The sequence below is a fragment of the Schistocerca piceifrons genome, chromosome 2 (genome assembly GCF_021461385.2).
Source record: "Schistocerca piceifrons isolate TAMUIC-IGC-003096 chromosome 2, iqSchPice1.1, whole genome shotgun sequence".
NCBI classification, from domain to species: domain Eukaryota; kingdom Metazoa; phylum Arthropoda; class Insecta; order Orthoptera; family Acrididae; genus Schistocerca; species Schistocerca piceifrons.
Genome location: NC_060139.1, coordinates 496912953 through 496925254, shown reverse-complemented (window position 1 = coordinate 496925254; position 12302 = coordinate 496912953). Strand labels below are relative to the sequence as shown.

Sequence of the window (12302 nt, the reverse complement as noted above, 5' to 3'; positions counted from 1 at the left end):
AACTCTATCGAACATGCCTGGGATAGATTGAAAAAGGCTGTTTATGAATGATGTGACTACCCAACCACTCTGAGGGATCTACGGCGAGTCGCCATTGAGGAGTGGGACAATCTGGACCAACAGTGCCTTTATGAACTTGGGATGGTATGGCGCGACGAATACAGGACGTGCTACTGTGTATGAGAGGTACTGGTGTGTACAGTAATCTGGACCACCACCTCTGAAGGTCTCGCTGGATGGCGTTACAGCATGCAATGTGTAGTTTTCATGAACAATGTGATGTCGATCTCTATTCCAATTTTCTGTACAGATTCCGGAACTCTCGGAACCGAGGTGGTACCAAACTATTTTTGATGTGTGTAGTTTACTTACCTATTACTTCAAAAGTACACAAATCACGAGTACAGCAATAAATGTAGTACACCACGTATTACGAGACTCGACTTGTCGACGGCTGAGAATTCACGGGTGGAAATTAATTGTTGAACAATGTCTATGATTTTAGGTGCTTTGACATCGATGCATTAGCGATGTATCGCCATTCAAAATGTCGATGGAAACCTCATCTTCGTGGTGGAAACGTCGAAGTTTTCGAAGCATCGATGTATCGTTTGCAACCCTAGCAGAGGAGCAGGAGCAGCAGCACTGCAGCAGGCAGTAGCGTATGGCGACCGTGGAATCCTGTTGGGCTGTGAAGTGCTGGGTGTGTTGTTTTACTGTACGTCTCTTTCGCCACCGCGTAGTATTTGCTTTGCGTCAGACCATGGAGAGTAAGTGCTGTGTACCAGGCTGTACTGGCTGCTACCAAATTGGCGAAAAGATATGTCTTAAAATTTGCAAAAGACGCCGGACTGAGGATGAAAAAACTCTTGCTATTGCACTCGAGAACTTTCCACTAGAACATTCTGAGACAGGTACTATAAAGTTTTATTTATAACAAAAAATGACGTTTCATCTCACCTCGTATGTGCTGTAAGTAACAATAAATTATAACCACAAAGGCTCCATTATCAGTGCACAGCTTTGTTGAAAGTATTATGCAAACGACTTTCGTTGTTGAGATGTCTATTGTTTCAATTGTACATAAATCTATGTGTGACAATGTCTGTAGCTTAATTAATTACAGCTCTGTACAGTGATTGTGATCCAAAAATTTTTGCGTTTGATGAGTAGCTTATTATGAATAACAAAATAATTTTAAGGTTGTGGAAAAGCAATGATCCAGGTTTGCTATCAGAACTGTTTCGCATACTTTTCCTAATGTGAAATCTCATTTATTTCATTTCAATTTTTTTCTGGAATAATTTTCTTCTCGCTTTCTTTCCAGATTTATGAAGAAAACTGAAGCCTGAATGATCCCATTCTCGAAAATACTGCAGATACCTGGAAAGGAGTAACAGTTCCTTTGGAAAAACCTGGATTGAAGGAAGGTGTCTTGTTGTATTAGTTACCGAACTGTACCAGTTATTTGAATTGAACAAAAGATGTGCAACGGGTACCCCAAGTCAAAGAAAACAAGGGATGGAAGGTGGTGGTTATGGGTTGAGAATGACTATATCGGAAAGCATAGAAACAGCTTCTGCAAAAAGGTGAAAAATTCGGTTTTCACGGTTATGATGAATTTGTGAGAGAAACTGAAAATGTTACAGGGAGTGAAGTGAAGTGAGAAAATAATATGTACCGAACGTGTACCTGAATTTTGAGACAGCTCCACCTGATATTAGATTCCTAAGTTTGCCCGAGCCTCAGTGTTAAACTGTGTATTCCCTAGGGACTTAGTAGTGTAATTAAAGTTGAAAGTGTTTTGAAGTTATGTAGAGATTTAATTAGTGACAGAGAAATGATTTGCACAAGCCATTCCTTCCTTCTTGAAATTTTAGCAGTTACAGAAGGTAAGAAAATATATGATTCTTTCATTTCTGAAGTCGCAAATTAAATTTACTTAAATCCAGTACTCGTCATAAATTTGATCTAGTGTGTATGATTCTATGTTCTTTATTGTTTCTCTACATACCTTTTAAGGTTTTGAAGATGTCTAGTTTCGTCATTTTACCATATCCAAATTCATTAAGGGAAGAAAGCTGTAATAAAAATGTGAACCTAAGGAATCCTAAACCACATGAACTATTTGTGATGTCTGCTAGATGAGATTCACATCAAGCTGTATGTAGATTTTAAGGCAGATGATGATACTGGAATTACTTTAGATACTGTTGATATACCATTATTGAAAGCATTCTTTATTCCTATAAAAATGTTGTGTATGCATTGGCTCTGAAGAAGCTGCAAAAAGCTTGTTTAAACTAGCAGTAGGTGTAGAAGCTGATGGGTTTCAGACTCTTTCAATTGTTGCAGATGATGATCCATTAATAGGTTTGCAAATCCAATGCAAGCAGATTTTGTGTACCCATCCTGCAGATAGTAAAAGATCTATTTTTTCTACATAACAGTATTCATGGTTCTAAGTGTGTGTGAGGCAACTGAATAAATGTGAAGAAACAGTCATACATTTTGTTTTGCAGATTTTGAAAATCCTAATAGTGTTAGATATGTGTCTTTTGCTGCAGCTAGGGAAATATGATATAAAAAGACAAAAGCTACTAAAATGTAGTTGTGGAATGACAGCGAAAGCTCTCTGGCCTTCATCTTTAGAAAGGCAATATGTTAAACTGATCACCCTAGTGTTCAGTGATTGTCAAAAGTAGCTTGGTTGACTTGGGGCAGGGTACAGCTAAATTTATAAATTGTATTAGGATGGGTTAGGATTGGATGTCATATTAACAGCATCTCTGAAAGGAATGCACTGTAAGTAAGAAATGCAGAAGCCTCTGACCAATAAAATAGCAGACGTGTTGTAGTTCCCTAGATAAATTTATTACTTTGTTAGACAAATGAAGGAGTTTAAGTTCAGGGATGGTAGACTGTCCCTAGAAACACACAAAACACTGGCACGCTATGTATAGATTAAAGTTTGTGACTCAATACTGTAGCAAAGTGGTAAATGTGTGTGTGTGTGTGTGTGTGTGTGTGTGTGTGTGTGTGTGTGTGTTTGTTGTAATTTCAGTATTAGTAATGATGAACTCAAAAATATTGAATTCAGTGTCCCACTCTTAACATATATTCCTAGTTACTATTGCCTTTCATGATAGTTGGTAGCTCTATGATGACTCATAAGCATTTAATGACAGTTGGATGGAGGAAGCTTGAAATTCCCATGTGAATTTCCTGTGACAGTAAGTACATTTATTTGATGCTGCTAAAGTTGTTGCGATAACATTTATTCATGAAGCTGCTGAATCAGAGACAAGTAGCAGTTTACCTCATTTTTTTTTAAAAAAAGTACTTATGGCTGGCTAATGATGTGGGTGTGAAAATTATTGCCCTCAACACACTATACCAGAAATGTGTAAGGAAATTTAGGACCACTGTAAATATGGAATGGAATAAGTTTTGCAAAAAGGAAAATAAAGATAATTTTGTGCAGCCTCTTCAAGGATCGAAGAAAAGGAAATTTTAAACACTTTGTCACAAGTAAGATTTTCTATTTTTATCTGTTTAATCTGTGTTTCTTCTTATTTCCCTCCACATATATCAAATACAAACTGTTTTTGATGCAGTGCATTGTGTGCTCTGTGATTAGAGTTAAATGAAATGTGAGTGCTGCTAAGTGTCTTGAAAATGCTGAGGAACAAAACTCAGAATTTTTATGGCATGGTCTGAAATTTTCTTTTAGTACATAATATTCACTGCCAGTTGTTACCTGTCATGAACTCCAGGTGAGCAAGGTAAAATTCTTGTACATTATAAATGAATGATGTGGTACGTACTGTGATCAGTGGCAAGTGTAAAATCAAATGTGTGGCACGCTATCTTGAAAATGCTGTGAAATGTAACACAGGTCACAGTCTGACATTTTCTTTATTGCTTAATTTGTATTGCTTGTAGTCTTAAGGTGAGCCAGCCTATAATAAAGTGCTTTTATTCTTTAAGTGAATTATGCAGTGCACACTGCACTCAGAAACAAGTGTTAAATCGAGTGTAAGTGTTGCAGTATCATGAAAAATCTTAAGAAACAAAAAGTCTGAAGTTTTTGAGCACAGTCTAATATAAATAAAAATAATATAATATAAATAATAATATTAAGAAAATAAATAACAAAATAATATATAATATAATAAGAAATAGTATAAACAATAACAAAATAAATTATATATATATTTTATGAATTTGGCCAGCTATGGACCGCATACAACTTAAGACTTATGGTGTTCCTTTTTTCTTCCGTCCTTCCCAGTACTTCTTCATTTTCTCACCAACTGCTCATCTCTGCTCATCATTTTCATTTCATTCATTTTATTATCTTCCTGTAAATCATTTACATGATGTAGGAATTGTCACAACAAAGTTATCATACTAGTACAAGTACTGCAGGCATAATAATGGAATATCACTTTCAAGGCATTTTTTAAAAGTACAAATTTAGACATATAAATTAAAATTTTTGGCAATAAATTTACACACAATCAAAGTACTCATCTACGTCATAGAAAGTTTTGCTTAAAAGGTAATTTTTAAGCTCAGTCTTAAATTTTACTTTATCTATTATTTCCTTTTTTATTCCAAAATAACTTACATGCTTTTGGGTTTGTGTTGTCCTTACCCTGTCTACATACAAATTCTTATGAGTTTTAGTATTATTATTATGGCAGTCCTCATTTGTACATACATTTTTCATATGTGCTCTTGTACACAGAATGCTTTTATAAATATACAGTGATGGTATTGTGAGTATTTGCAGTTCTTTGAAAAGGGGCCTACAATGAGTTCTTGGAGAGCTATGTTTTATGATTCATATAGCTCTTTCCTGAAATTTGAAGATATCTTGATTTAGTTTTACCCCACTCTCTTGGGTTGAGGTTTTGGCTCATCTTCTTCATAGTTTGCATTTTCTATAAGTAGCCTAGAGCTATTCCTGTCACATATTATTTATTCTGTAACACCTATTTTGTTGGCGTCTTTCTTTACTGTGTCTATTCATCCTACAGTTTTTTCAGCTTACTAATGTAATTAAAAATTCTCTTTGTAATACATGTTTCTTCCATTCTTTTTAAATGTCCATAAAATTTTAGCCGTCTCTTCCTCATTGTATCTGTGATCTTTTCTGTATTTTTGTATAGGCCTTCATTTCTCCTTTTAATCCACCTATTTTTCTTGTTTTTTCTCAGGACCTAGAATTTTTCTTAATATTTTTCTCTCTTTTTTTCTAGTTCTCCTAATTCACCTTTCTTATTCAATGTTAGGCACTCTGATCCATATGTTGCTTGTGTCCTAATAACTGAATTATAATGTTTAATCTTCGTTTGTATGGATATTGATTTCTTATTGTAGTAGTTTTGTGTTAATTTATATGCAAATTCTAACTTTTTTATTCTTTATTTGTTGTGTTATCCAGTCCATTGGCTTGGATCCACTCCCCCAGGTATTTGAATCTATCAACTCTTTTAATTTTTCCATACTTTGTTTTCATAAAATTTTCTGTATTATGTTTGTGTTCTATATACTCCGCTTTTTCATAGGATATATATATATATATATATATATATATATATATATATATATATATATATATATATATAAATGTAAATAAAAATTTGTACTCGCACTTCTAGATATACTTGAGGGGAAACTACAGTGCCCCTTGAAGTTCTAACTGCAAAGTCCGTGACAACTTATGCCATTGCATGTTTTAAGTAATTAACGCATCCCGATTGTCCGAGAATTTAGCTGCTTACAAAAACAGTGTGTGTGTGTGTGTGTGTGTGTGTGTGTGTGTGTGTGTGTGTATACATACGTATTTCATTGTCCACCTTTGCTGACAGTACAAAGTTGAGCGAGCATAGAAGTTCTCTTAGAGAAACAGTGACAAATTTTTGAGACATTTGCATTCCGTTTCACTGACAGGTGTGATGCTGCCCATTAATTGAAAAATCATTTTCTGCTAGCCCCTAAGCCATGCTCCGCGTCAGCGCCCTGCTGCTACCATGACCAGGGTGTCAGACAGCTGGAGGAGGTAGCCAGCCGCCGCTAGCGCAGATCACAGCAGTTCTGCGCCCGCACCGCGCCACCTCCTCGCGCCAGCTGCTGCCCTGGCCCTGGCAGAAACAGCCAAGCGTCTGTCCCCTCAACGACAGGGTAGCATTCGTCGTCAGCGTCAACGTGACGTAGGCACGCGTCGGCATGAGTTTCACGAGTTGTCCTATCGACTGTTGTGTGCATTCTGTATACATCGACTGTTGTGTACGTCTTGAATCTGCACTGTTCATTGTTGATTTACAACATGAAGGCAAAATTAAATGGAACTAGATGGTTTTAATATTTCCAGCAACATTCGGAATTACTTCGAACTTCAGTTTCTCAGTTTAACGTTTCAGCCCACACGAATTATGTACAATTCATTGGCTTTTATAAAAATACGAAAAACTTTAATTTCTCCCTATTTCACGTTTTTATCCACATGATTTATGCACGATTAATCGGACTAAAATATGCCTAGATACTTTCGTTATGGTTATCTTTCCTTCATTCAGATATTCGTTATGTTCATGAAACGCGCAATAACATCCCACATTCTTTGGATTGCAGCTTAATAATTAATTATGTCATGTTTCTATCCACAGGATTTATGCACGATTGATCAGATTTTTTTTTAAATGAGTTAGCATTCATTTTAGGCTAGAAAAATAACAAGACACTTTCGTTATGGTTATGATTCTTTCATTCAGATATTCGTTATGTTCATGACACACACAATAACATCCCACATTCTTTGGATTGCAGCTTAATAATTAATTATTTCATGTTTCTATCCACAGGATTTATGCACGATTGATCAGATTTTTTTTTAAATGGGTTAGCATTCATTTTAGGCTAGAAAAATAACAAGACACTTTCGTTATGGTTATGATTCTTTCATTCAGATATTCGTTATGTTCATGACACACACAATAACATCCTACATTCTTTGGATTGCAGCTTAATAATTAATTATTTCACGTTCGTATCCACACGATTTATTCATGGTTCATCGGATTTTTTAAAAAAAATTGACTAAAAGCTTTTTCTTACTTTCGTTATGGTTCCTTCGTTCAGACATTCATTATGTTCCTGAAACACACAATACCACCCCAAATTGTTGGGATTACAGCTTAATAATTAATTCAACTGGGATGAGCGTAACAAATAACTCCTGTCACTTCGTTTGTCCACATGTATTTACATTCAGCTTTGACGTTATCGGTACAATCGCAAAGATCGATATACGCACTCATGTAGTCGATTTAGGTTATTTACGTCACGGTGACGTAGAGTTCTCCTCACCTAGCGTGAGATGAATGCTACCCTCAACGACAGGCGGTCGCTCCCCATGGGAAAGAGTGAATGAAGAGGGTGTAAGAGAGGAATCACTCAATCCCAGAGATCGAGTGAACATATTCATATAACAGACGTAACCGGGAGATTATCACATATTAACGTTTAGAGAAAACATTGGTACGAAATATTTACATTTGTGAATGAAGTGGTTGCTAACAAATGTAGGTAAGCTACATGGTTTGTTTTACAGTATGCCTAAAGTTCTGGTTTTCATAGCTCATTTGGAGAAAGGTGGATGTGTATTTCGCGACTAACTGGCGACAGCGTGCCAAGCTATGTTGCAGCACACGTGGCCCGCTGAGCGTGGCGTCATAACTGTTGCCGGCCTTGTATTCTCTGGGGTATCGTCTGCCCTGTACCACTCGACTCACTGAACCGTCAGTCAGTCATTTTAAGGGAGTATAGTAGCTGACGGGACGAAGCATTCTGTAGCAGCCCAAAGTTATCCCACTTCCACAGATTCCTTTGGTCCCATTAAAGAACCCAGTTATATTACGCGTTTCGTACAACATAATTCGCCGTTCCGGGAGAACAGTGACATAGCTGTCAAAATGAATAGTTTACAGGAGAGGCAGAAAACCAAACGACATTTTTAAAAACTTCATAAAACAGTAAAATTATCTATGGAATTGAAAGTTGACCTAATTGTGACACTAAGGATTCTCTACAAAATACAAAAATTATTTCCTTCAAACAGCATCCCATTCACCCCCTTGCAACCCGTTAAGTGTCTTTTTTCTTCCAACATTGTTATCGAAATTAACAAATAGGACTAAAGAAGGTGTGTGGGGAAAAAAGCAATATATCTCTAAACAATCATTTTTTTTCACTCTTAGTTTTGTTTTATCATTTTTATTATTTGCATCTTATAACTGACATAAAATAATATACTAAGATTAATAAAGAGCTTCCAAATGACACAAAAGCAACAAATTACATTTATGTGGAAAGAGAATCACAGAAGGCCTTGTAATATTTAGGAATGATGTTGCTGTTAACCAAATTGTTTGAATGTTGAATTTTGTTTTCTGAGAGGGTCATTTTTGTAGTATAAGCAGGTTACTCCCATATGCATTCCCTGTTCCACGCCTCTTCTCCCTTTGAACAGAACTCGTCCCCACGCGGACTATTTGTAGCTGTTCTTATACTGAAACACATCACTTCCCTTTTCACGTCCTTGGACATGTAAGGAGCCATCTCATCATGCAAATCTTTAATGTGATTGAAATCTGAAAAACTCATTTCTCTAGGCTGTCGCGCATTTCGGGTGACTGATTGTATTTGATGGGGCACATAAATTGGCCCTGCCTTCTTAGCACTCTTAACTGCTCTCTCAGTGATGCGGTGAAGTGCGTCTCCCTCGTTCAGGGTGTGACCAAGAATCAAATACTTGTGCGTAATGAACCAAATATCCAGCCTTTGTACTGCATACAAATACGTTGCAGTCATGTATCTGGAGTAGAAGAGAATGAACATTTTAATCAATGTGATTTTTACAATGGAAACTGTTTGCTACATGATTTCTGTGGATCATAGTCTGAGTTTATGGTACTTACCTGTTCTTCTGTTGCCCTCCACAACTGGATAACTCCAAGATATTGTAAGACACAAGTTGCTATTGCTACCTCGTACAAAAAAAAGGTAGTTTTGTCGTTTCCAATCTCAGTGACCAGCAACGAACAACAAAAATAAGTAGAACAGACTTCAAGAGTAATAACAGACAGTGAAAAAAAATATATGTAAGGACACTTACTGTGAAATTGTAACAGTTGAGCCTCGACTTGTAGAAAAAGGCAGATGTTTGTGCCGTTGGTACCGGTAAGACAGCTTGTAAATCATAAACAGCTAGTTGTATCTTCTTATTTTGAGTCAATTCCTTATCAAAGTTTTTTTCTATGCGACTCAGTTCGGTTTCTTCCTGATGTTCTTCAAATGCTTCTTGTAGCTTTCCCTTGCCTTCATCTGTAGCGCTTTGTACGCTTCACATTGGTCGCAGTGATCCTTCTTTGGAACAAAAAATCCGATGTTGAATTCGATATTGAATATAGCCGCATAGGCGTCATAGTTCACAGCTGGCAGGTCAGCGGAGGATCACTCTGAAAAGTAATTTCTGTGCGTTTCTGCGATGGATAAGCCACCATCGACGAATGCTCTTGTTGTGTCACTTCTTACAAAGTAACTCTCAATATGGGGGAATTGACTTTGTGATTCCTAACAGACTCCAAGATTTCGGGATCAGTCTTCTGGTGTTTTCCATGTTGTCCCCTTTTGTCCACACTTGCCATCCCAGTCCCAGTCCTTTTCGCTTCGATAACAGTACAGATTTGCCTTTCGGTTTTGTGTTTATCAGAAATGTTCTGCACACACGAATCTTCTGCTTATCTTTCACCAAGCAGAAAACTCAATTCGACTTTCTAGGTTCTTGGGCAGTAATGCGACGATGTTTGAGAACGAGCGTTTAAATGCATGTATTCAGAAAATCCCCTTGTCTTTGTAACGACCCTAGTGCCCAGTAATTCGTGAACAGCTGACATCTATCGTCTTCTGTTACCTTCTTTGTACAAGAGTGGATACATTTATCAGTACATGGAGCATCCATTTTTTCGAGCCTTGACAATTTTACCCGTACGTGATGTATAACTTTCCCACTGTTTCCCATCGTTTTGGCTTTTACTTTGCCCCAGTTGCTAACATTTCGAATTCTTTTTTAGGCTTTTTAATAAGAGATTTTTCCTTATGGACGATTGATTTTTCACTTGAATTAGGCGATTATAGCTGCTTGATGAATGATTGTCACTTGAGCCAGAGGACAAATCTGAACTGCTATGGGAAGTGCTGCTCGGCAAAGGGGATGTTAATGTCAGCCTTTTCAGAACTGATTTTGTCGCGCTTGCCCTTTCAGCCGCATACACATTTGAAACTTTGTGGTACCTTGGATTATCTTCAGATGATGATGATGATGATGCCTGTGACTCCATCTTGCTCACTTGCTTGTCTGTTATGTCACAGTGTGGGCTTGATAGTTGTTGCTCAGTACTGCTCACCCGTGCTTGTGGTTCACTTATCATGGAACAGCTTACTTCCATGTCCCTTTGTTATCCTCCGTTAGCCCTTGAAGAGCAAGTTGCGTGATCTTTATTTTCTCGGTCGCTCATTTTTACCCCTATAAAACGGAAATGAAGTTGACCTTCATGTATTAAAAAGCTATTTTCAGATCAACAATGACGCGATGAACAGTTATGACAAAAGAGTTATTTAAATGTTGAGGAAACAATGACTCTGAACAATTACGACGCAGAAGTTATTGAAACATCGGGAAAGCAATCACACAATGTACACTTACGTCGTTATTGCACCAAGGATTTTAGCTGAAATGATTTCGCAGTATTCATAACTTCTGTCGTTATTTCACTGGATACACTCACCAAACTGAAACACACAACTGACAATTACGTCAATGTTTTTTCCAACCCAAGTCACAACAATCGATATTTCCACAAAGGCGCAACTACCCTCTAGCGGCACTATGTATTAACTATAGTTCTGTCGATCTTTCACTGCATGCTCTACCTTTTTCTGAGATGTCTTGTGCTATAACCTCGATTTGGTGAGTTTTGTAGTTGTCATTGTTCTTCCGGAACAGCGATGTTATCAGATGATTTAGTTACATAGCCATGCGATACAGGTGGGTCAGACACGCGCCGGCCACCCCACTGCTGGGGGAAGCGTGCAACTGCCGGTTGATTAGTCATTGTTGAGACAATACTTTGTTAGCAGTGCTAGTCAGTACGGGCTGCCTCCGCGCTCTTCATGTCGACCGTAGTAAGTCAAATGAAACGATAGACCGTCATAATGATGCTATTGGAGCTTTAATTGACGTAATTAATGCTGGGTGACCAGTATAACCCGACGTATCACACGTGCCGTCTCAGACAATGAACGTGTCACAGACAATTACGCGTTATTCGACCATAATATTGTTAAGTGTTATATTACAGCAGTGTATAAACTCAGTCTGAATGCAATTAAATCGATCAACCGTGCGATACAGTTTTTTTCGGGAATGTCGAACCCATGTCAGAGTTTTCATTTCCGTTTGTCGTTTCTCCCGCTAGCAAAAGGACAAAACAAACACAGATGTAATTATTGTACTTTGTTGGATATCTTTTGAAGATAGTTTCCTTGTTTTCATGAAGGCCTTCAGTACTAAATGTGCGTCACATCCTGATGGCAGCTGCCCCCCCCCCCTCCCCCCCCCCCCCCCCACACACACACACACACAAATGTTTCTTAATTCGCCAAAATTGGGAATTTGCTCGGTCGATGTTTGAGATTTTTGTCTAAATTGCATCATTTTAGCCGAATGACAGTGATAAATTAGTGTACAATTTGATGTTACTGATTAATAATCTCTGTATATAAAAGGGAATGTCCCCTCATTGACTCATCATCGCCCAGCTCAAACCGCTAAGGATAGAAACTTTAAATTGGCAGACGGTGTTCGTCGTAAACTGTAGGCGTCGTTTAAGAACGGATTTTTCGAAATTCCACCCCGAAGGTTCTTTAATGGGGGATGTAAGGTTTCTTTTAAAAAAATGTCGCTATTAAGTCAATTTTGAAGCTAGACCTACGAAAATTGGTATTTAGTTTTTGGATCAGAAATAAATTCGTGTTTCAGCATTTGTGGACACCTATGAGGTCAAATAGTGGGTGGAAGTTTTTTAAAAATATATATTTATCAAGGAACTACTAAAATATTTTCAAAGCTACAGCTGTGAAAATTGGTAGTTGACTTCACGATTACGAATTTCAAAAAAATAAATGTTTCAGCGTTTCTGATAGTTCAACCACTAAGGAGTTGAAATAGGGGG

The 12302-nt window shown here is 37.4% G+C and overlaps 1 long non-coding RNA gene across 3 annotated transcripts in view; it reads left to right on the top strand.

Moving 5' to 3' along the window:
* The first annotated feature begins 542 nt into the window (after positions 1–542).
* LOC124777786 overlaps positions 543–12302 on the top strand; it is a 218956-nt gene continuing 207196 nt past the window's right edge. The window contains exons 1-3 of one of the 3 annotated variants that reach the window (XR_007015782.1): positions 543–914; positions 1328–1892; positions 6003–6024. This is a non-coding gene — a long non-coding RNA (uncharacterized LOC124777786). Of the gene's footprint in view, positions 915–1327; positions 1893–2022; positions 2506–6002; positions 6025–12302 lie in introns of those variants that run through there. The other 2 variants (XR_007015781.1, XR_007015780.1) reach the window with 2 other exon arrangements.